Consider the following 23,987-nt stretch of genomic DNA (forward strand, 5'->3'; position numbering starts at 1 on the left):
CAGGGTTGGTTGTGCGCCTCTCACTCCTACATGAAGCTTGTAATTTTTTTCTGCAGCACATGGTACACGAAACGTTTCCCATACTGTCTTCATCTTGTAAAGGCAGCAGACACAAGATTTTGAACCCACAACATCCAGACACATTTTTAAATGTTTACAACAGTTCTGAGGCTTGCACAACCTGCAATACTGCAGATGATGATGGGAAAAGCAGCCATCTTACAAACTCAGATTAGTGTTCAGTTTGGACTTCGCCAAGCAGGGGGGGTCTTTGAGTCTCTGTGAACTTCTGAATTCCAGTCACTATGAGGTACGTGACCCCAGTCAGTAATGGTATGGTACTTCGCATCCTGAACTCCGGCCTCTGTAGAGGACGGGGCTTCCTCATATCTGTGTGGAATCCTGACTGGAACTTCCTTCTCTGCCCACAAGCTCCCTAACCTTAATAGAGCATTATGGTCTGCTGTGAAGGGCTATACTAGTCACTAAAGAACCCCTACCCAATTTATAGATATGAGGCACAGGTGAGGGCTTATAACACAGGAGAGGGCCTTTAACAACCTGATATAGCCTGAAGCGAGGAGGCTATAATGCTAGTGGAACATTGCAACCACTGAGGGTAGAAAGTTTTAAATTGAGCAGGGAGAAACGTTGGAGCAAAAGGCCCATACAAGTCACTATCGGCCCGGAGCCACTCCATTGTCTTCAGTGCAGCTCTCGACATGTCAATGGTGTAATTGGTAACGCTATTTCTCTATGTCGGCTACTGGGCCGTAATCAATAGGGGTAAGAGGCTTCCCAGCATAGTTGGCTTCTGGGCTGTAGTCAATTGAGTGTACTTTTTACTTACCTACCCTGAAGCCTCCTGGATATACATGTTCCTTCCATGCACTGGCAGCTTCTTAACTAAGGGTAGAAACTTTTTTCTCTGGACAATGAGCTCCTAAACATTTCCTCCATGTACCGTGGCCCCTAGTTTTGAAAGTTGACCTAATCTTCCTGCAGACCCATTCATACCTTTTCTTTGCCAGGCTCCAGAGGCGCTGTGTAGGGAGGTGCCTTGTCAACTTTTTTGAGGGGTTCATCATGTGTCATCGCTATCGCCCTTGGCAGGCTCTTTTGTCCATTTGCTCTGATGCCCACAGCTCTCTGATGGATGTCACATGTGGTTTTTCTGAGTCCCCAGATAGATCATGCAGTCTGTGTGTTCTCTTTTGTACTGCCAGTCACCGGTCTATTCAACTGTCTAGCCTTTGACCGTGTCATGTATGTGAATTTTTGCACACTTTGAACTATTTTTCCATCATCTCAAGAGTATCCCTAGTTTACAGTATTGTGGCTTTTTATGGTTATTGTTCTTGTGTTAAGTCTATGCATAAAGATACGTCTTTTTTATAACTACTTGTGTGGTGTCCCTTTGTAGTGTTCTTCATTGTGTTACTGTGTATGATCATAAATGCTTTACACACTGCCTCTGAGATAAGCCTAGCTGCTCGTGCTACGTTACCACAGGGTTGAGCAGGGGTTATCAAAGGGTGTAAACATCTCAATGCCCATTAGATTCCCCATGTTAGACTAATGTTCTGATTTGTTACCTTTGCCTCAAATTGTAAAGCGGACATCTTTCAAGTGCTCACAGTCCTTTTTCCCCAGCACCCCCCCCCCCCACTCCAACGGGCGGCACTCTGAGGGGTAGCCCCGGGCGCCACAAGCTCTAGCTACGCCCCTGTCAATGCCGACTTGAGTTTGGTTTGTCCAACCAAATATTCCGGAAGAAAGCGCATTCATTAAATTATGTGAGAGGCTGTGTGCATCTGAAACTGGTTCTATCGAAAATCTGTGCTGGAAAGAAATGGGAAGGAAAAAAGAAAAGAATATTCAAGGATCCTGGGGTTGTTATCTAAACCAGGTGATAGAGGACCTGTACGTTCAAGATATTTGGAACTCCAACATTGGGAAAAAGGCCTATAACAATGCAATCAACTCAACAATAAAACTTCTGTCCCATTCAACAGACGAGAACATTTTACTACAAAGACGTCACTCCTGGACGGTGATCAGCTCATATGGTACAAGGAAGCCTCCGGGAATATTTATTAGCTTATTTTTCAGCGGCTTTAAAACATCAATTTATGAGATTATATTTTGGCATGTGGGAAACAAAGGAGCTCATCCCTTCCTGGAAAGATCAAAGGCATAACCGAGACTGCAGACTGTGTGATTATAAATATGAATCTCTCCAAAATATTTTCTGTGCATGCCCAAAGTTATTAAAAGAAAAACATTTATTATCAAAAGGAATATTTAACAACATGAACATTCGAACAAGGAGAGAAGCCGTAATTACCTGGCTAGGTGGGACCTCAATCCCCCTAGTTTATAGGGGGGGGGGTAAAATTTTCACATTTGTATTTAAATGAACTAGGTCGAAATCCTGTGGAATTCTAAAAAGATCTTCAAAATTACCAGAAAACAACAAAAACTTGTAAAGATAATGAGCTGTTATAGAATTACAGTCTTATTTGCTGCTTTTATTATGAGATGTGTTTTTTCATTTTTAACAGAAATTTTACTTAATGTCCATCAAATGTAGAACAAGGATTTATTGTTTTAAATGATTTTTATTAGGATGTTTCTATGCTGTAAAGCATGTTGCTTTGGAATAATGGTTTTTCAAAAGACCGAACACTTGAATAAATTGATTGATTGATTGATTGAGAATCACTCTGAGTTCCAATGCCTTCAGATGTTGTGGGGTTCGGGTAGATTGGACTTGTTTGATCTCGACTCAATCGTCAACTTGCAATGTTTTCAGTTGGCAACCAGATCTGGAAGCCCAGGCCACAACGCGTTCCCCCAGGACTGGCCTCAGTTTCAGGGTTACGCCTTTCCCCCATTCCTTATGATATCCAGAGTCATGACGCAACTCAAATGTCAGAGATCATTCTCGTGACTTTAAATTGGACAGTTCAGCCTTGGTTCCCGATAGCCATATCTCTAGAAGGTGCTCATTTGGTTTAACTTCTGGCCCGTCCGGATCTTTATTTATTTATTTATTATTTATTTAAGAGTTTTATATAGTGCTAGCCAGACCCAAAGGTATTGGAGCACTTTACAACATGATCACTCGTAAGATACATAAACATATTAGTATGTACAATGACTCAAGAAGCATCGCATAATATCATTGTAGAGAACATATTGTCACTCGTGGGGTAAGTTATCATAGTAGTATGTACAAAGACTTGTGGATCTTCGCGAAGTGTCGTCATAAAAGGCACAATGATTCATTGCAAGATTGGACCAGGGAGGGGGATTTAGGAGATAGTCAAAAGGAGATTGAGGTAGAGGTGTTATTGTCAACGTGTCTGTGTGCTGCTGTGGGTAGGCATAGGCGGTTAGGTTGTTGCTATCCATTCAGGAGAGATCGATTGTGTAGGAGGTCTTTGAGCTAGCTTTTGAATAGTAGGTATGAGGGGTTAGTCCTGATATGGACTGGTATGGAGTTACACATTTTGGGAATATTTCCTGCGAAGGATCGGGATGTGGTTTTTTGTTTGCGAGTTCTCGGAGGGATAAGGAGTAGGGGGTTGGAACTCCTTAGGCTTCTTGTCTGACCGGCCTTCTGGAGTTTGGCGGCCAGGTAGGCAGGTTTTCCTGTGTGCAAAGCTTTGTGCGTGAGGCAGGCAGTTCTGGAGTTGGCCCGCATTTTGATTGGGAGCCATTTTAGCTCTCTGAGTGCAGGGGAGATGTGATCATATCTCTTTACTCCGGTGACCATTCTGGCTGCTGCATTCAGAATTGATCTGAGGGGAGCTAGGTGAGATTTTGCTGCTCCTATAAGGGTTCCAATACCATAGTCCAGTCTGGATAGCACCAGGGATTAAATGGCTTGTTTGAGGTCATTTGGAGGGATGAAGGGTTTTATTTTGTTGAGTAGTTTAAGGTTGAGGAAGGAGTTCTTTGCGGTGTTCTTGATGTGTTTTCTCATGTCTAATTTGGGGTCCAGGGTGATTCCCAGCATTTTTGCAGAATCAGCTAAGGTGGGATTGTAGTTGAGCGCATCAATAGCTTTTAGCCATTCTGTGATTTGGGGGTTCTTCTCATCGTTGGAGATGAGGAGGATTTCCATCTTGTCTTGATTGAGTTTTAGGTGGTTGCATGATAGCCAGTGTAGGACTTCTCTTATAGTATTGTTTAGTCTCTGAATGCCTTCAATGGAGGAGGTTTCCAGATAGATCTGGGCGTCGTCTGCATAGAGGTGGAAGGGAATGTTGGATCTTTTGAGTATGATGGTAAGGGGTCCATATAGATGTTGAAAAGTTGAAGGGAGAGTACTGATCCTTGGGGGGCACCCCTGCTCACGGGGAGTATGTCAGACGAGAAGTTTTTGATTTTTATACTTTGGGTGCGGTTCTGTAGAAAAGAGGTGAACCACTGTGATACCATTTCTTCTGTTCCGGCCCTTTCTTGAAGTGCCTTAAAGAGCAGTTTCTGGTCGACTGTGTCGAAGGCTGCCGATAAGTCCAGGAGTACGAGTAGGCAGTATTGGCCTGTATCAAGAGATTTGTGCATGTCACCTATTACATTTAGAATCGCTGTCTCTGTACTGCAGCCTTTTCTGAAACCTGATTGGTGAGGGTCTAGGAGGCTGATGCTGTCCAGGTGTTGAGTAAGTTGGAGGAGAACACATCTTTCTAGGATTTTCACTAGGAGATGGAGGTTGGAGACAGGTCTGAAATTATTCAGATCGTCAGTGTCTGAGCCCGTTTTATATCAGTAGAGGTGTGACCTGGCCACTTTTGAGACAGTCCGGCATGACTCCGGTACTCAAGGAGCTGTTAATGATCTTGGTCCAGTGTGGGCCTAGGGAGAGTTTGAGCTTTTTGGCCATTGTGAAGGTATGGGATCCAAGACGTATGCTGAGGGCTTGGTGGTGGAAATCATTTTGATGACCTCAGCTTCAGAGATAGGATTGAAAGATTTCCATAAATTGTGGCGTGCTTGGGTGTGGCATCTTCTGTCCCTGGGGGTGATTTGCTGTCTGGGGACTGTTTTGAACGTCTAATTAGAGTTCTATCTTGTTGTCTGATGAGAGAGAAGAGTTCTTTAGGTCTGTTTTTAGCGTTGCCCAGGGCCTTACAGAAAAAGGAAGTTTTTTCATTCTTTATGTGAATATTGTATTTCCTTCGTATTGATTTGAGTCTAGCACGTAGGATTGAGGACATTTTGTTTTGCCAGAGTCTTTCTGCCGCTCTTAGTTCTCTTCTTTCAGCGTTTATGTCTGTATTGAACCACAATATAGATGGTAAGTTCCTGACTCTTTTCAGTTTCAGGGGTGCTATTTGGTCCATAATGGAAGTCATAGTTGTGTTTTAGTAAGAGGTGCATTCTGTACTGGAGAGCTCACCAGTGTGGATGGGGAAGAGGGAGCTTACCTTTACTTCCAGGTCTGCAAGGGGAATCTGACTTAGGTTTCTCGCCCAGCGGGTGTGTGGGGGGGGTACTTTGAGCGGGGCTGGGATTGAATCCTTTGGTTCATGTGGAACAGAATGATATGGTGATCAGACCAGTCAACAGGCAAGGTGTGGACAGTGGAGACCAAGTCTGTTTGAGCGATAATGGCTTTGAAGATTGATCCTCTGGTGTGAGTTTTCTCTGTGCAGTGTTGGGTGAGATTTAAGGTTTTGATTAGCATGTTGTTTTCCTCATTCCAGTGTAGACTGAGATCGCTGAGAATAATATTGTTGGAGTCACAGAGTGAGCATTGAGTTATCAGGTCGGAGAGGTGTTCACCGAAAGAGGAGGTGTTTCCTGGTGGGTGGTAAAGGAGATGGCAGAGTAATGTTCTGTTGTCACTCAGCGCCCCATCCCTTAGTCCTGTCCGGTCAACTGAAGTTGATGGCTTGGATAGTTTCAGGAAAAGATGGTATACTCTAAGCATTCTGCAACAAGCTGCTGTTTTCATCAGACAAGCATGGTCAAGTAACTCCCACAAACGGTATCCCTCAGCTTGGAGGAGATGGTGTACTTGATGCAACAAATGGGGTACTGATCCCATGGAGGCAGAGTGTTGCATGGTGATACATTTCCTTTCTGATCTGGCTTCTTCTGGTTTGGCATACAGGACTAAGAATAATTTTAGGTCTGCGATTTCCGCAGGACAACTTCCGGTCAAAAGTAAACCGGTGGGTGATCACCCTTTAGTCTGCAAATTAATTAGGGGCGTTCGTATGTCCAATCCTCCAAGACCCAAGTACTCATCCATTTGGATTCCTGGAGCAATGGCTGGCAAACAGTTATTTTTCGCGCAAACAGCTTTTGGCTAAACTCACTATGCTGTTATGCCTAATATCATGTGAGGGTATCTGATGTTCATTCTCTGGATTTGGCAGGCAGGGTTGTTTCCCCAGAAGGTGTTACATTCACTAGCACTGTTCATACCAAATCTAATTCCAGGTTGATAACCTACCCAAATTTTCCAGAAAATACAGAGTTATGTGTTGTTCAATGTTTATAAGACTATGAGGCTTTTACTAGTGATGTGAGACATAAGTCTGATGGCCAACTGCTCATTGCTTTACAGTAACACTTTAGATGGTAAACGTTGTTTACAACGCAGTGTTTACACCGCACGACCTTTACCACGCTGCCATTACAACGCAAGTCGCTACTACGACTTGCGCTGCATAGCGCTGTTGGTTAAGGAATATTGTAATTTTATATTCCAACACCTTCCCTACTGTTACGTGGACTGGTGTTGGAATATAAAATTATAATATTCCTCAATCCGCGCCCTCCAACGCAAGCCGTTGTAATAACCGCGTTGTTAAGTACCGCGATCTAAAAGATCGCGTTGTACTGACATACATCCCTTTAGACCAGTTTCCTCAGCTATGTTATCCAGGTGGATGAGATGGCTGAGTTCCCTTGAGAGGAAATTGTGTATGGCTTGTTGCTTTCTTCACTCCAGCAGGTCCAGTTGAGAGATCTGTCACTGGCCCTGATTGGTTGTTGAACATCCCTGTTGGATCATCTGGAAGCTGTTAAGTCCACGTTTAGATTTATTTGGACTTTGGTGACTATTGCTTTGTTTCCCGTTGAAGTGTTCTTTACTAATGATCTTAGATTACAAAGAAAGAGGACACAAAATGGTGGCATCTGTACTCATGTGGGTTGCTCGCCTATGCTTGGAGCATGTGGTATGTGATGTACACGGGTACATGGGCAATGTAGTTTTGTTTATTTTATAGTGATTAGCTTCAGAAATGTTGGTAGTAAAGAAAAGAGAAGAATAATCTTTGGCTCTGTGTCCTTAATACAATTAAAAATGATTGACGCGTAAGCTAGAAAATATTTCATTTGGCTAAAAGGCATTGAAGAATAGGGCGGAAAGCCATCCAATAAAGAACAGGGCCCTCAGATAGACAAGTAATCCATCCTTTAAGAAGCTTGATACTGACCCAAAGCCCACTCTGTATAGTATTTAATGCTATACTTTCTGTGACAGACAACTGAAGCGGTCTGTAGCGAGACTGCACAGGCAAGGTAATGTTCTTTTTGAGGTTACCTTTCACTTTTGTCAAAGCATAGGAAAGTTTAAGAACGGATTAAATAAATATTTTATGACTTCATCTTACTTGGCAAATATTTTTAATGTTCCCTGAAAAATACTTAACGACCGCATGTTCATATCTATCCCACGGTATACCCTTGTTTTTGATATAATCTATTTATAATAATAGCAACATAAATTGGCTTGCTTTTTCGTTCTCGACAGCATGAAGGTTAAATATTAATTGTTTGCCTGCTAATGAGCGGTGTTCAAAATGACTTAATTATTCCTGGCAATGCCTCCTTCGCCCACATTATTGTCCAGGCAACTGTCTCTCTAAGCTCGTAAAAATAGAAATTATTACATGTTTTCCTCGAAACGGTGAGTTGTCTGCCTGTGTACGATCCTTAGTTATAAATACCCCCCTGATTGGATTTTCTGGTCCTCATGGATAAAATTCATATTTTGGACAACAGACCCACTATTACATTAGTCAGTATCAGTTTGGACAATTTCGACAGTAATTGGGAGGAAAGTGTTAACATTGGTTACACATCATTAGAGGTGATAACTAATGTTATTTGTCTCTATGGCAAGGAGGCATAATGGTTGAAGGACAATTGATAAATAGCCACGTCCAATAGAATGTGAGCAATAAAGCTATTAAAAAACACCTTCTTAGTCTCACCCATCAGATGCAAACAACATGCCCACTGTCTCGGTCTGCTTCATGGTTCTGCCACTGAGCTCACAACGTCGCAATCCGTCACACCTTTCCACATATTTTACACCCTCCACTCTTCTCCTTCCGGTGCCATTCCAATGCTTGTTGCACCTTCCGGACTATTGTGTCCCTACTAACAACAGTTGGTTCCTCCATTTCACTCCCTCATTCCAACTTATCTTTCACTCTTCCATTTCTTGCAACACAAGTTACGCCATTCCCTTTTGTGTCACTTCTCCCAAACCTCATCCCGGTTTTGCTTCTGTGCCGCACGGAAGATGCTGTCCGTGTGGAGTTTCTTGAAGCGGCACAAGAGGAAGTTTGTCTTTGCGGGAGCTGTAGAACATGGCTGCCCGGAGCTTCAGCTCCGTGGAAAACCCACGCACAGCATCCTAACGTGGCCCTCCAAGCCCCACTAAATTATCTGTAAGGGACAAATGCCGAAATCGGACGATCTGTAGCGTCTGCCGCTGGGGCTGCCGATACTTCCAGCGGATGCTCTGCCGTGATATCGGCAATATCCACCCATGGCGATAACACCTCAAGATGGCGCCTGAGGTGAAGGAGGTACAAGGGTTGACGCCGCGGCGAAACTGACTCACGTTATGAGGTAACAATGCTGAGGCCGTGACATCATCTTCCCCGGCGGGCGCCCGCAGCTGGTGCAGCCCGTGATCGCCGGATCTGCAGCCTCCATCCGCCTGTGTGGCCCGCAGTGTGTGGATGGGGGCCCATGGCCACAGCGGACTAGCGGGAGAGGTTACACGACCGGGAGAGGATTTTAATTACAGCGCTCACCTCCTACATATGACGAAGCCGCTAACGCCCCCCTGGGAGAGCCAAGATAGACATCAGCTTTTTGTCGAGCATGAAAGCTGGGTGGAGACCTGGGGATTTGTTTTACCATCCCTCCAGCTACTGACACGGGTGGACTGTGGTGCCCAGTACAGGAGCGTGGGAGCATTTAGACCAGGGATCATATGTGTGCAGCAGTGGTGAAAGGAGGTGAAAATACGGAAGATGCTCCTCCTTTTGACTGTCTGGCTCCTTTTCCCCTCTTGTTCTTCCTCTGTTGGGTCGGCTCCCTGGCTTTCTTTGGACTTGCCTCTCGTAACTTTTGGACTGGAACTTGTGTGCGCCCCGCCATTTTAGTACCCTCTCTTGTTGTTGCTCTTGCCCTGGGTGCATCTTGCCATGTTGAGATGGTTTCCATCGATGCCCACAACCCGGGTCTGCCATTTTGTTGATTTTTGTCCTTTCCTTTGGTCCCTTGGATTCCATCCTGCTGACCTTCAGACATTTCTCTTACGCTGGACTGCCTTATCTCTTTCTCCCCCTCAGGTCCTCCTCTCTCCTCTCACCAATCTCTGCCTCCAACTCTTCTCCCCCATATACCACTCTCTACCCCTTTTATTTTAATTTTATTGTATTTTTTTAATTTTTATTTCTCTTTTCACTCTGTAAATATGTGATATATACTTGTCCAAGCCGAATCGCTGGTAAAATGGAATCCTGGGAAAATCTACTATTTATTTTTTTATATATATATATATATATATATATATATATATATATATATATATATATATATATATATATATATATATATATATATATATATATATATATATATATATGTGTATATATATATATATATGTGTGTATATATATATATATATATATATATGTGTATATATATATGTATATATATATATGTATATATATATATATATATGTGTATATAGAGATAACTCTAACCACTAGTATATGTAGTAGACCTTTGTACTCACTACCATTCCTATGTGATTTTTAGAGTTTATCCATTTGTATCTCTTCCTTGAGTGACTTTACAACTTGTACATTTGCAATGTTTGTTCCTGTTTGTATCTTTTATGTAACTCATGTAATCTTAAGTCCTTATGTATCGCAACTAGTTCTTTTGTAAAGCGCTCTGACACCTTCGGGTAATGTTCTCGCTATAGAAAATTGCATTAAATAAAATTCATTCTAAAATATTTTGCACCTTTCCCATCTCTTTCGAACTTTCCAACACTTATCCCACTTTCGCATCTCTTGTATCTTACTGTACATTCATAAAATAGTGTACATTCACCAACGTTTATTGGAACTAGATATATTAAGGGTGCATTATGTTATGCCAGGACAGCAATATTTTGGCTCCTAATACACCATAAACAGCCAGGTATTGAGCATTTCATAATTTTCATATGCAGTTCTCTCCTTAAATGTAGTGGCATTGCCACATTGTTGGGGCATCCCTGTCAGAGTACGAAATATGTGCGAGCAAAAGGGCAAGCTGTTCCAGGGATATGCAGGGATTATAGAAGATATAAACAAAGAAAACGGCTTATGCCTAGCTGTTAGAAATTGGGTTTCGGGTTGGCAGAGGTATGCACCCTATCCAAGCAGGAACCACAATCCTAGTCAGGGTAAGTCAGATGCACACCTTAAATTAACCTGTGCTCACCCTCCGGTAACTTGGCACAGTGTAAGCAGGCTTAACTTAAGAGGCAATGCGTAAAGTATATTGTGCTAGTCTTCAAACAGTAACACAGTGAAAACGCCACAAAAAGACTCCACACCAAGTTAGAACAATAGCTCATATTTTAATGAAAAATATAAGACCAAAAGAACAAAAATTGAACAAATATAACATGATGTTTTAAAGAATAAATGGAAATATAGGGGCATATTCACTAGAAAATGTCAGCGCGCGGAGCAAAACCAAATTTTCCAGTGCTGCGCTCTGACATTTTCAAAGAATAGGGATGCGCCGTATTTACTACAATACCGCGCACCCCTGTGTTTTCTATAGCCCTGGTGCTAAAATGAATTACATAGCACCAACAGAGGCACCTTTGCACCATAGTGCAAATGTGCCTACGTTTCAGGGAATGATTGTTTATGTGCAGGAAGGTGTCCTTAATGGCTATTTGTTACTTCTATATGAGCTGCATTCTGCAACACACATAAAAGTAGTAAATTGTCATTATTTAATGATTGTTTACATGCAGGAAGGGATACCTTCCTGCACATAAACAATCATTAATGGCTTTTTGCGCTTACTATGTGTGCTATAGAATGCAAAACACATGGAAAAAGCAAAAACAAAGAGAAATAAAACAATTTCCTCTCGTGTGCCATTCTAACGCCTGTTCTTGGCTTTAGTTTTTGGCGCTGCCACAGATTTACACCTCCTTGTAAATCTGAGGCGGCGTCAAAAAGCAATGGGTACTGCGGTGGAACATCCACAGCAGCACCCAGTGCATGCCCCTTTGCCGCAGGGGACTGCGGCATAAAGGGGCATATTTACAAGGTGGCTTAGTGCCACCTTGTAAATATATTGAAAATGGTGCTATGTCATCCGGGCATCAAAATAAGTAACGTTCTGGTGGCGAAAGAGGCGTGTAAATATGCTCCATAGTGCTTAAAAGCTTAAATCCCAACCTGGGACATCTGGTCGCACGTAACCGGTGTAAATCCAAAAGTTCAGGTTGACCGCAACAGAGCGTGGGTTAGATATAGGGACCAGCCTTGGACCACTGAAAAGTACCTGGGACACACAACACAGAGGCTCTGCAATGGCTAGCCTGAGAGATGTTTAAAGTGCTACTTGTGTGGGTGGCACAATCTGTGCTGTCGGCCCACTAGTAGTTTTTTAATTTACAGGCCCTGGGCACATGCAGTGCACTCTTCTAGTTACTTATAGGTAAATTAAATATATCAATTGTGGATAAGTCAGTCAAACCATGTTTTCGAGGAGAAGCACATGCACTTTAGCACTGGTTGGCAGTGGTAAAGTGCTCGGAGTCCTAAAGCCAACAAAAAGAGTTCAACAAAAATTGGAGGGAAGCAGGCAAACAGTTTCAGGGAATATCACCCCAAGGCTGTCAGGTCTAACACTAGCATTTTGAGAAAAGAAGGGAACTCATTTGGAGGTTGGCAGATATGAGACAGCTGATACAAGGGGTGAATGCCCCATCTGCCAATCTCGTGGGAACCAGAGGGTTTATTTATTTATTAGACGCACGAATCATCCCTGAGGGGATCTCTAGGTGCCCTGGCAGCAGGGGATATTATACTGTACAATGGTAAAGTTATAGGTGAATAACCAAGTTTTCAAGAGTTTTTTAAAGAGAGTGAGATCAGAACAGACATGGATGGACAAGGGCAGCTGATTCCAGTGAGGAGGGGCCAAGAATGAGAAGTAGCGGCTCGCCCAAACCTGGTTGTTCGAATACATTTGGAGCGTAATAGTAATAGATCACTAGATATGAGCTGATGGACAGTAATGTATGGCTGTAATTTGTTTCTAAGGTAAAACTGGCCATATCCATGAAGATTTTTACAGACTGGACAAAGAAGTTTAAAAAGGGTGCGCTGTTTGATCATAGCCAATGGAGGGAACGTAGCATGGACTCCGATGGAGAACGAGGAGGGAGGTTCGGGGCAAGGCGTGCAGCTAAATTTTGCAGCACCTGGAGCCTAGCAAGGAGGATTGCATTCATTCCCACCAATAAGGCATTCCCATAATCAATGAGACTTATTGTCAGGGCTTGAACTAGGGTTTTCCTGGCCTGTAGTGGGGTCGACTGGAACACTTTCTTGAGCATGTGCATAAGGCCAAAACAGGTTCCGGAGATGGTTTTGACGTGCTCACTCATGGAGAGATTATCATCTACGAGAACTCCTAGGTTCTTTACATATTTTTAGGCGTAGGTGGTGGACCCACCTCCGATTGCCACCAGTTGGCTGACCAAACTGAATGGGCTTTTCCGAATAAAAGGATTTCCGTTTTATTTGTAAAGAGCCGGAGAAAGATCTTGGCCATCCATGTGGAAATTCTTTGCAAACAGTCCTTGAATTCAACTTTGGTAAGAGTCGAGTTATGGTCCATAGTGATGACCAATTGTGTGTCATCGTCATAAGAGATGGTTTCAAAACCGCATGACCTGATGAGTTTTGCCAGGGGAGCCACATAAACATTAAAAAGGGTGGGGTCAGAAGTGAACCCGGGGCACCCCTTTGTCCAGGGCCATAGATGTAGATGAATAGTCGACCAGCTGAACCAAATGGGTACATTCCGACAGGAAGTTCTTCATCCATTCCAGAACTTTACCGGTGAAACCAACCTCCCCCAATCTTTGTACTAAGATTTGATGGGAGATGGTATTGAATGCTGCTGACAGATCCAAGAGAACCAGCATAGCTGAGGTTCCCTGGTCTAAAGCTAGTTTGACAGTATCAGTTACCTCTACTAAGGCAGATGCTATGCTATTAGAGGCACGGAAACCTGACTCAGAGGTGTCCAGAAGGCGATTTGATTCAAGGTAGGAGACTAGTTGGAAATTTACTAAGGACTCTAGGATTTTAGATAAGAAAGGAAGTACGGATATATGTCTGTAATTTACCATAGCCAGGCGATCTGCCATTGCTTTTTTTTAGAAGGGGTTTAATGCATGCTGTCTTCCATTTTAGAGGAATGGTGGCCGACTGTAAGGAAAGATTGCATAGATCTGTGATTGGAGTAAGCAAAATAGAATTCAGAGTTGTAATCATGTAAGAGGGGGCAAGGTCTGACGGGGAACCAGTTTTTATAGGGTTTAATCGAACCTGTATTTGATCCTCTGTAACAGGAGTGAAAAATTCCAGGTTGGAGGACTAAGAGTAAGCCTTGGCATTCTAAGGTTCCAGAGTCATAGATATCGTATTATTTGCAAAAGAATCAGAGATATTATTAATCTTTTGTTCAAAGTGTACAGCGAGGTTGTGCAATGTGTTTGCAAAAAGGGTATTATAAGATTGCAACTGCTCCGGTTCATGAGTTCCTTAAGGATTTTAAAGAGCTCTTTAGAAGAGTTTTTTGCTCATTAATTCTCTCAGCTATGTGAGTTCTTCTGGCAGTGTTACAATATTGTAAATATTTCCTTAGAGCTATTTTATAGGCAAGTCTTCCCTCCTCTGATTTAGATTTCCTCCATTTACGTTCTGATTTCCTAACTATGGATTTCTCCTTCTTTAGAGATTCAGAGTACCAGGGGCGGGGTGGTTCCCTTTTCAGTTTTAATCTTTTTAACGGGGCAGTGGTGGCTAAGGCCTTTGTAAGAGAATCTTCAAAGGCTTTTAGAGCGGGATTGCTGTCTTCATAGTCCGTTATGGTAGGGGGAGTGAAGATGGAGGAAAGTGGAGGGGGCTACCTTCCTCCAGGGTCTTGTAAGTTTGATGCTTTGACGGAGGGTTTCCTAAGATTTCTGAATATCTAAATGGAAATGGTTTACTTTGGTTGAGTCTCAGCTGCTTACACCAACAGAAACCCTTGACCTCGTGGCCTGGCTGCCAATTGGCTGCTGGATCACAGTTACAGTTCTCATATCCAAATTAGGGCATGGCAACCATTATTGATTTTCTGTGCCTAGACAGCTAACCCTAACATGGCAAAGACTGGAAGTAAGTAATTTATTTTCAAATAATAAAAATCATCCACATTTAAAATGTGCAAATGTGGAAAACCCTCCCCAGAGTTGACCCACAATACAAAAGCATTCTCTCTTCATTGCGTTCATGCCCCCTTGAGGCACCAAAACTGTCTTTCCCCTGATTTCCACAGGGTTGTAAAATATCCAATCTACATTTCTTCAATTCATATTTTACAGAAAAGGAAGGATACCAGCCTAAGAAACCCAAAGGTTAGGCATACACCCTAGAGACAGTCTTTAGCCATGCCCACTAATATGATTGTGTTAAAAAAAATACTTAAATGCAATCCAGCGCGTTATAAAATATAGTTTCAGGGTAAAATGTTTCTATCAAAAAATTCAGCTGTATGTGATTTACACAGTCTCCTTTCACCACTTCTGACTGACTCCTTTCCAATAATAGCCAGACACCATTGGAAAGTCACCTCTCAATCAGAAAATTATTGCGTGACAACATGTTTTTATACCGAACTGAAGAAATACTGGCGGCAGCCAATATCTACGTTCTGGCAAGATATAAGGGCAGTTTCCCGCTGAAGCAGACAGGGCCTGATTTAGATGTTGGTTCCCGCCATCACTTTTTCAATGGTCTTCCCTCCCGCTGACTTGGTACTCCACCTGCTCTATTTAGATGTTGGAGGAAAGTTCATCAGAGTCCTGCCGCCTCCGCCAGAATCTTTCTCCAATGTCAGAGGCAGAAGCAGCTGTCGGAAGTAGTCCAGTCAAGATTCCTGCTGTCCGGATTATCTTGTGCCTTTCCGTTGAGGCAACTGTGGCGCGTAATCCTCCAAACTCAAGTTGGCGTAATGGAAGAAAAAGAGGTGAAAAAGTACCTCTTTTCAGTTTCCACTGCCGTTTTCAGTCTTGAACCCCATTGTCCAGGTGCTTCCTGTGTTGCAGTGACTTCACCGTGACGCTCAGCAACCCCATTGTCACCAGAATCTACGGTAGGCTTCTATGTCACTTGTCTCACTATGATTTGTGTGCTAACATGTGATTTGGCCTTGTATGTTTTAACATTGCTCTAACATGCAATTTTGTTATTTTTCACTTATAAAAGTGTTCATCTACAAATTATCATAGTTAAATGAACACAGCTGTATTCGCACATAATAAATATTTTTGGGTGGTGCTGAATGTGGGTGTTGGGCTTGTGGTGCAGATGCATGTGGGTGTACCTTCAATAGTGTGTGTATGTCGTTGGTGTGCAATGCTATATGTAAAAAAAAGAGCATCTCACATTACCTACACATACATTATGACACATTCACAACATATATATGTAGTAAAATAATAATTATTAGTGCTTACCTGTCTCCACACCGCCATGGCCTCACTCCGTCAGGACTCCACCGCCAGCACAATGGGAACATTTAAATCGGGTCAGAGCGAACCCGCCAGCATGATGACGTTGGAGTACTGTGAGCCAGCAGAGAAGACCGCCGTGGTCAACTGTCTATTGTCGCAACATCTAAATACGGCAGGCGGACTGCCTGTCGCAACATCTAAATACGGCAGGCGGACTGCCGTCTGCTTGATGGAGTACTTTGAACTGCCACTACGGCAGGACGACGGTAGTCCAGACAAGATCTAAATCAGGGCCACAGTCTGCAACTGTTCACTAGCGGCGCATCCGCCCATTTTGTTAAAAGGTCTAGTGAGCCAAAAAAAAAAATTATAATTGCATCAGCTTATTTTGAAATATCGATTTGAACTTTCTGCTAGATATTTTTGACGCTGAAGTCGCATATATGAATTGATGGACATTGAAGTGTGGCTTCTGTACCTGAAGTTTTCTTTGTCTCCCAGGAATACGTACCATCTAATTGCCTATTTACCATCAGTTAAAAGTGTTAAATACTTGCTATTGGTACCGTTTGTTATGTACTTTGAGGTCTTTCAAAGCTGATGCAGTTTTGTAATCCAGGGATTTCGTGAGGTCCCAATCTGCATCTCTTTCTATATGTATGCTTTAAGTCTACCATCCTTTGCATTTACCAAAGCGAAAATGTACTTGATTAATCAGCCCTTCAGTACTACCTGCTGGTCCATGAACCCAAATTCAAGCCTCATCTCACCTCGAGATGTATTGTTAGGGAGGTGAAAAAGCAGCCTGTACACTTTACTTTGGGAGAGGACTGTGATGAGGGGCATCTTGACTTGAAGTAAAACAGATTCCTGGTAAGTAATTGTGGTGTTATGTTCTTGTTCTACTGCTGCCGCTCGGATGACTTTCCCTGTTACTCAGACTAGTTTGGACTAAGGCACATACATTTTATCTCAAAGTTCAGATTTTTAGGCACAGAGGAGTTTATACCACCAACATTTAATTTGTAGGAATCATGAAAGATCTGTATGAAGTGTCCTATAGACCAAGAGGATGGATTTGAAGATAACTGTCTTTGCCTCAAGGAGCTAATGCAGAGATAACAGGGCTGGTGAATCATGGTCAATCTTCTTCCGCCCCTAATACTAGTAAACAGTAGCATTTTGTTCTCAAAGAAGCCAATGACTTGCTTTAAAAGATGTCGCTAAATAAATGCTATTGATACAGTGCCGTCAGATCTGCACATATGTATTTGCCACCATTAGGCAATTGTGTAAATCAAGGTATAGAAATATGTTTTTGACTACTTTTAATTGAAGAAAGCAATGGTTCAATAGAGCACTCTCTCTATAAAAAGCCAGTATTAATTGAAAAATCAGTCAATGTTCTTTAGTTTGAATCAAGCTGAGCCATCCTAAAGGCGCATTGTACAAGTTGATGGATAGCACTCTCTTCATACTTGGATTGAGGTTTTCAAAATTAGTAGGCATTCATTATCCGATTATTGAAAGTCATGCACCAGACATATATTTCACACTGATGCAAACCCGCGTACCATTGCCATATGTAAATAACCTAGCATTATAAAAATGAAGAAGATCCATCAGTGATGTAATAATGGTACAATAACGTGCCGAAACCTGTAGCTACCCCCATAACATCGGTCTTTGAGGAGACTCAGATGGGGGCCGCATAACAAACTGCTATCGGTCAGGCTAAAAAGACTGGAAGAAGCTTACATCCGTTTCGTGGATTCCATACTAAGTGAGTCTCTGGAGAATAAGGGGGTGACCGAATGTGGCAAAGTCATCAGAGGGATAATGGGAGATCAATGCTTTGACACCGCTGCCAACAACCTGCAACCACACATCAAATGTTAAGTATCCTTTACCAGCATGAATCAAGCTTGAAATGGATGAAGAAGAGTGTATGGGGTTCTTAATCCTCCCTTACATCTTCCAACACTTGTCCCACTCTTTCCTTCTCCCACTTGACTCATCTCCTCACCTCCCACCCATTCCAACACTGATTCACTCTTCATGTACATCGCACCCATTTAAACCTTTGTGCCATCCATCTCTTTATCCCATCTCCTTCCAGTACTCATCTGGCCTTCTTCTCTCTTCTAGCAGCTATCTTAACTTTCCCTTCTCTGACATCTTCCAACACCTTTCCAGCCTTCCATATTTTCTTACCCCTTTCAACAACTGCCCACCATCTTTTCTATCTCTTGTTCCTTCCAAAACCTGCCCCAAATTCCTCTTCTCTTTTGCTCCTTTTAATACCTCCCCCACCTTCCCATCGCTCTCAGTTTCTGACACCTAATTCACCCTTCCGTCTCACCCTTTCCAGCAGCTGTCAATACTTTGCTTCTCTCTCACCTCCCATTGCTTCTCACATACTTCCTTCACTTTTCAGCCCTTCCCACTAACAAGACAGTTCCATTTTGGAACTCAAAGGCATGTGGTCAATCTCAATCTTTGTGACAAGTTCTGCCATTGACCCTGGATCCACAGATTCTAGTTACTACTGCAAGTTCACTGAATTGCCAACACCCTCATTTTTTAGGCGTTGGCTTTCAGTCATATCAGGGTCAATCTTTCAAGGTTTACTCAAGTAGTTGGCGTGAGGTGGAATGCCTAGTTCAGTTACCACTGGTACCACGACAAATAAATGTAATGTTCATGCGGTGCTGCATATATGTAAATGGTGGCTTCAGTATCATGTGAACCGCGTAGGAGAGCAACAGATGTTATGCTTTCTGAAAAAGAAGCAAGATTTTATTCATGTTAAGTAGAAATATGTTTAGTAACTTATGGAAGCCGCGCAGCATTAATAAATGTCCTAAGCAATGTGTTGTGGATAAACCATATCGCAGGGTTCTGCCTGCATTTGTTGCAAGGGTACAAGATTAAATGCAAGTTTAACTCACTTCCTGAACTCTTCTGCAGGCCGCTAATGTATGGACACTATCAGTGTTGTGCAGGCATCTCTTTCTCCCTCTTTTCAGGGATGACCAGGAAAGCAGTCTTTAGACTTCGTGACAATGAGCAATGCAAACAGTCCTCGCACATGACAAAGTCGGTGCAGGGCACAGAGTTAAGTTGTGTGACTATGGGGCTGAGTGGGGTGTAGGAAGGTTGCCGGCACAGAGGTGCGCACATCCTCACGATCAGTTCAGCACCTCTCATTGGGGAACAGCATTAAAGGAGACATGGCTCAAGATAGCATTAAAGGAGACATGACTCAGGGTAGTATTAAAGGAGACATGACTTATAGGCCCTCATGTTCAGGCCAGAGGCTATTAGTCCTGGGGATAACATTAAAGGAGACATGATTTAGGACAGCATTAAAGGAGACATGACTCAGGATAGCATTGATGAAGACTTGACTCGGGGTATCATTAAAGGAGACATGACTCAGCATAGCATTAAAGGACACATCACTCAGGATAGCATTAAAGTAGGCGTGACTCAGGATAGCATTAAAGGAAACATGACTCAGGGTAGCATTAAAGGAGACTTGACTCAGGATACCATTAAAGGAGACATGACTCAGGATAGCATTAAAGGAAACATGTCTCAGGATAGCATTGATGGAGACATGACTCAGGGTATCATTAAAGGAGGCATGACTCAGGATAGCATTAAAGGACACATCACTCAGGATAGCATTAAAGTAGGCGTGACTCAGGATAGCATTAAAGGAAACATGACTCAGGGTAGCATTAAAGGAGACTTGACTCAGGATACCATTAAAGGAGACATGACTCAGGATAGCATTAAAGGAAACATGTCTCAGGATAGCATTGATGGAGACATGACTCAGGGTATCATTAAAGGAGGCATGACTCAGGATAGCATTAAAGGACACATCACTCAGGATAGCATTAAAGTAGGCGTGACTCAGGATAGCATTAAAGGAAACATGACTCAGGGTAGCATTAAAGGAGACTTGACTCAGGATAGTATTAAAGGAGACATGTCTCAGGATAGCATTGAAGGAGACATGACTCAGGGTAGCATTAAAGGAGACATGACTCAGGAAAGCATTGAAGGAGACATGACTCAGGATAGCATTAAAGGAGACAAGGCAGGTTTCTATCCATGCCCGCGAGTGAGCCGCCTTCTTTTGTTTAGATTGCAGCAGTGTCTTTTCGTCAGACATTAGGTATGTTTCCAACTCCTTTAGGGGAGATAACTCCAGTTTAACCCCTCTGATACCAGCCTTTCTCTTCACAGGTGTGAACCTGAGGAACACCAGATCTAAAGGTGGTCTCTGAATGAACCCAAGCAGTGGCTCTACCCAAGTGGTGATCACTCGGATTTAAAGTTGCCCTAAACCTTTTGGAAGAAACCAAACGTTCAAAAATGCATTACCCTTAAGTGTGGTGCAGCTCCATAACTACCAGTAGAAAGGTGACGTCTCACTTGGAAACAGAATACTTCTGTCCAATAAGGGACCGTCAGTGGGTCATGGTGAGCGAGACATAGGATGGAACGTAAGGCCATTGCCTGCAGCTTTGGCTAGGCCCTTCATCACAATCATTTCTTCTGGGTTTTCACGTTTCAAACTCCATGCTAGCCTGCTGCAATGAGTGTGGTCCAGGCAAGGTGAACACACAGGATCCTTCCTATTTCTTGAATGTTTCAAACCAGGCATACTGAGCTTTCAGTGGTTTCCACACTAAGGGCCCGATGTAGGTAATTTAATTTTACCACTTCTTAAATACCGAATCATACCGATTTGGTATTTAAGAAGTGGTGAAATGGAGGGGGGGGGATGTAGGTATTTCAGAATCTGTAAATACTGAATTGTTGCGATTCGGTTTTTACCAATTCTGTAAATACCGATTCGGTAATGCCCATTGATTCCTATGGGCATTGAAGCCCATAGGAATCAATGGGCATTACCGAATCGGTATTTACCGATTCGGTAAATACCGATTGCAGCAAGGGTGCAGGGGGTGTCACTTTGACACCCTCTAGCACCCCAAATCCAGGCATGTGTGCCATGTGGCACACAGACATGCCCTAAGGGCATGTCTGTCTGTCACATGGCATAGGTGTGCATGCACACATGTGCATGCACACCTGGATTCGGTATTTTACCACCCAATTGCATTGGGTGGTAAAATACCGAATTCTGAAGGCCTGTAGCACTGTAAACAGTGCAACCTACATCTGGAATTTACCGAATCGGTAAAATTATCGATTCGGTATTTTATAGAATCGGTAAATTTACCGATTGTGCAAAATATTGGCCCCTACATCTCAATCACCAAATACCGGTCGGTAACGGCCGAATTCAGCCGTTACCGACCGGTGTTTGGTGACCTACATCGGGCCCTTAGAGAGGGGAGAGTGAAGGAAGACAGCAGCTCTAGCCATCTCTAAGCTCTATGGTGTACATCACAGCATTAGGTTCTACGCACACGAAGGGGGAACCCAACCTAAGGGTTTCCACCACTCATGTACCCAAGCACTACTTCAAACACCTAGTATGATCAGGTGGGAGCATGGGGCCCAGTCATAACACACTAAATAGACTTATACGGAGAGAGCTGGTAGGCAGTTTTACCACTAGAGTAAAGGCAAATGGCCTCTATCCAACACAGGGGACCAATTATTTATCAGTAGCCAAACCATAATACATGTCATTGTCTGGTCTTGGTGAAGGTGGCCACCCATGATAAAAGCAGTACCAGGTTGGGCTGATCCCTATCACCTTAAGTCTAGCACTATGTGGGCAACGAGCAAAACACATCGAGTACTTGTCATATGACCCGAGTCCTCAGCACACAAAAACATGCCAACTCTGCCAAAATGAGAAAAGTAGGAGCAGCATGGAAAAGGGCTACTGCAGGTGAGACTTTCGACCCATCACACACAGCAGTGGTTTTCACAGTCGATTCTTAATATTCCAGTAGATATGCAATGTCTGGGTAGTTAGACCCTCCCCCGCCGTGCTACATTTGACGTGAACAGTCTGGTACAACACATGCTTTCTGACAATATACAGGTCATACCTGAAAACATAACATTAATGGTTGATCAGTTTATTCAGTGTGGTGCGACTCCAGTCCTATTATGAATCCTCAGGGGCTTATCGTTTGAACGGTGGATGTGGGGTAACTAGATACCTACAGCTCTTATTCTGCCTTCATCGCCCGCAGGGCTCTTGCACCCTCTGGCGATCCCTGTCTTCTCCCGGCACCCCTCAGAATATTTATCCATTCATAGGTTGTCCGTTTGATAAGCTTGGTTTCCCATTTAGGCACCGTAGGGCTCGCACTGCTTTCCAATTCATTGCCATTTGACGTTTTGCGAGACGCAAAGCCAGACCGAGGAATGCCTTATCCAATGCTTGTCCGTCCTCTCTTTCACCATAGCTCTTCCAGATAGAGCCCCTTATAGCCCCTACCATTTCCAACACTTATTTCATCTCCCCGACTCTCTCCTCTTTCATCACTGGTTCTGTTCTCACTTCACGCTTACCAAAATATGTGGCACCCAACCCCACTCTGTCGCCCCAACCTCTCCCCTTGTCATCTTCCAACATTTCTCAGAATCCCTTCTCTCTTACAGCTTCCATTTGCCCCAACTTCTGTTGTCCCACACCTTACCAAACGTGTTACACCGTGTCAGTCTTTCTTCCCTTTCAACACTTGCCCTGATCCTCTTTGTGCTTGCTTTTCACGTCACACGTTCCACTCTGCCTTCTACTTCCATCTCACCCCTTTTAGCGTCGTCCTACCCTTCCCCTCACATCCTCCAGGTCCATCAGTCAACTCATTTCCCCTTCTCGTTCACTCCGTCTGACGACTGTGCAGCACTTTCCTTTTCCCAGGTGTTCCTTAACTTGCTGCACTTTCTCACCAAATTACAAGGGCGTGGGCCTTTTTCATAATAAAAGATCTGGTACAACATCCCCTAAAAGCATCGCCCAACTCTTCTCCAATATAGGAAAGAGTTGAAGACACACGTCGTTAAACAACACAGTGATTGTAACAATCAATTTCCTTCTCTCAAACCTTTCATATTTGTCCGTGGCTTCTTTTCCCATTTTTCTCTTACAATCCCTAATGACTCTTACTTTCTCTTACTCCTTCATACCCTTTATTTTTTACCTGTTCCAATCCTCATTCCCCATCCCATTCTCTTTTATATCTTCCAATTCTTGTTTCACCTTTCCTTCTTACATACCCATCCCATCACATGTCGATCCATTTCTTTTTCTTTTAGTTTTTCCAACATATTTCTACCCTTCCCTTCTGTCGGACAACAGTTGTCTTTCCTTCCATTATTTCGTCTCTCTTTAAACACCTGCCACACTTTCCTTTCCCCATCATTACTTCTCACACATCTTGGTCACTCTCTTACCTCTTCAAGCACTTGTTTAACCCTTCCTTTCTCTTACTCTTTAATTCATCCTACCATTTCTTCTCTTACCCCATTCAACAGTTACCGCATCTTACCCTCTCTTACTCATCCAATCTTCGTTTGTCTTCTTTTATATCCTGTAGTAGTTGTCCCAATTTTTCTTCTCATTTACCCTTTCTACCCTTCTGATTTTAGTGAAATCAGGATGACATAATACTTCAATTGAAATTTCTAATGTGTCTATGCGCAGTTGAATAGGTGCTGATTAGCATATGGTGATGCTGAATATTTTTGATAGAAAGTACTAGCAAGTGAAGCATTAATTATTGTATTTCAATCAGTCTAGCCTGAAAGAGTAACCTGGAGTTGTATGTAGTTTCTAGAGAGCTTTTCCAATAATTTTAGATGCACCCTTGGAGTTTCTTACCCTTTCAATTAACTGTCTTTTGAGGACTTCTAGGTTCATTCTGCATTTCTTGGCATCCATCCAAGCTTGACCGCC

This window comes from Lissotriton helveticus, chromosome 11, assembly GCF_964261635.1.
Source record: "Lissotriton helveticus chromosome 11, aLisHel1.1, whole genome shotgun sequence".
In the NCBI taxonomy this organism is placed as follows: domain Eukaryota; kingdom Metazoa; phylum Chordata; class Amphibia; order Caudata; family Salamandridae; genus Lissotriton; species Lissotriton helveticus.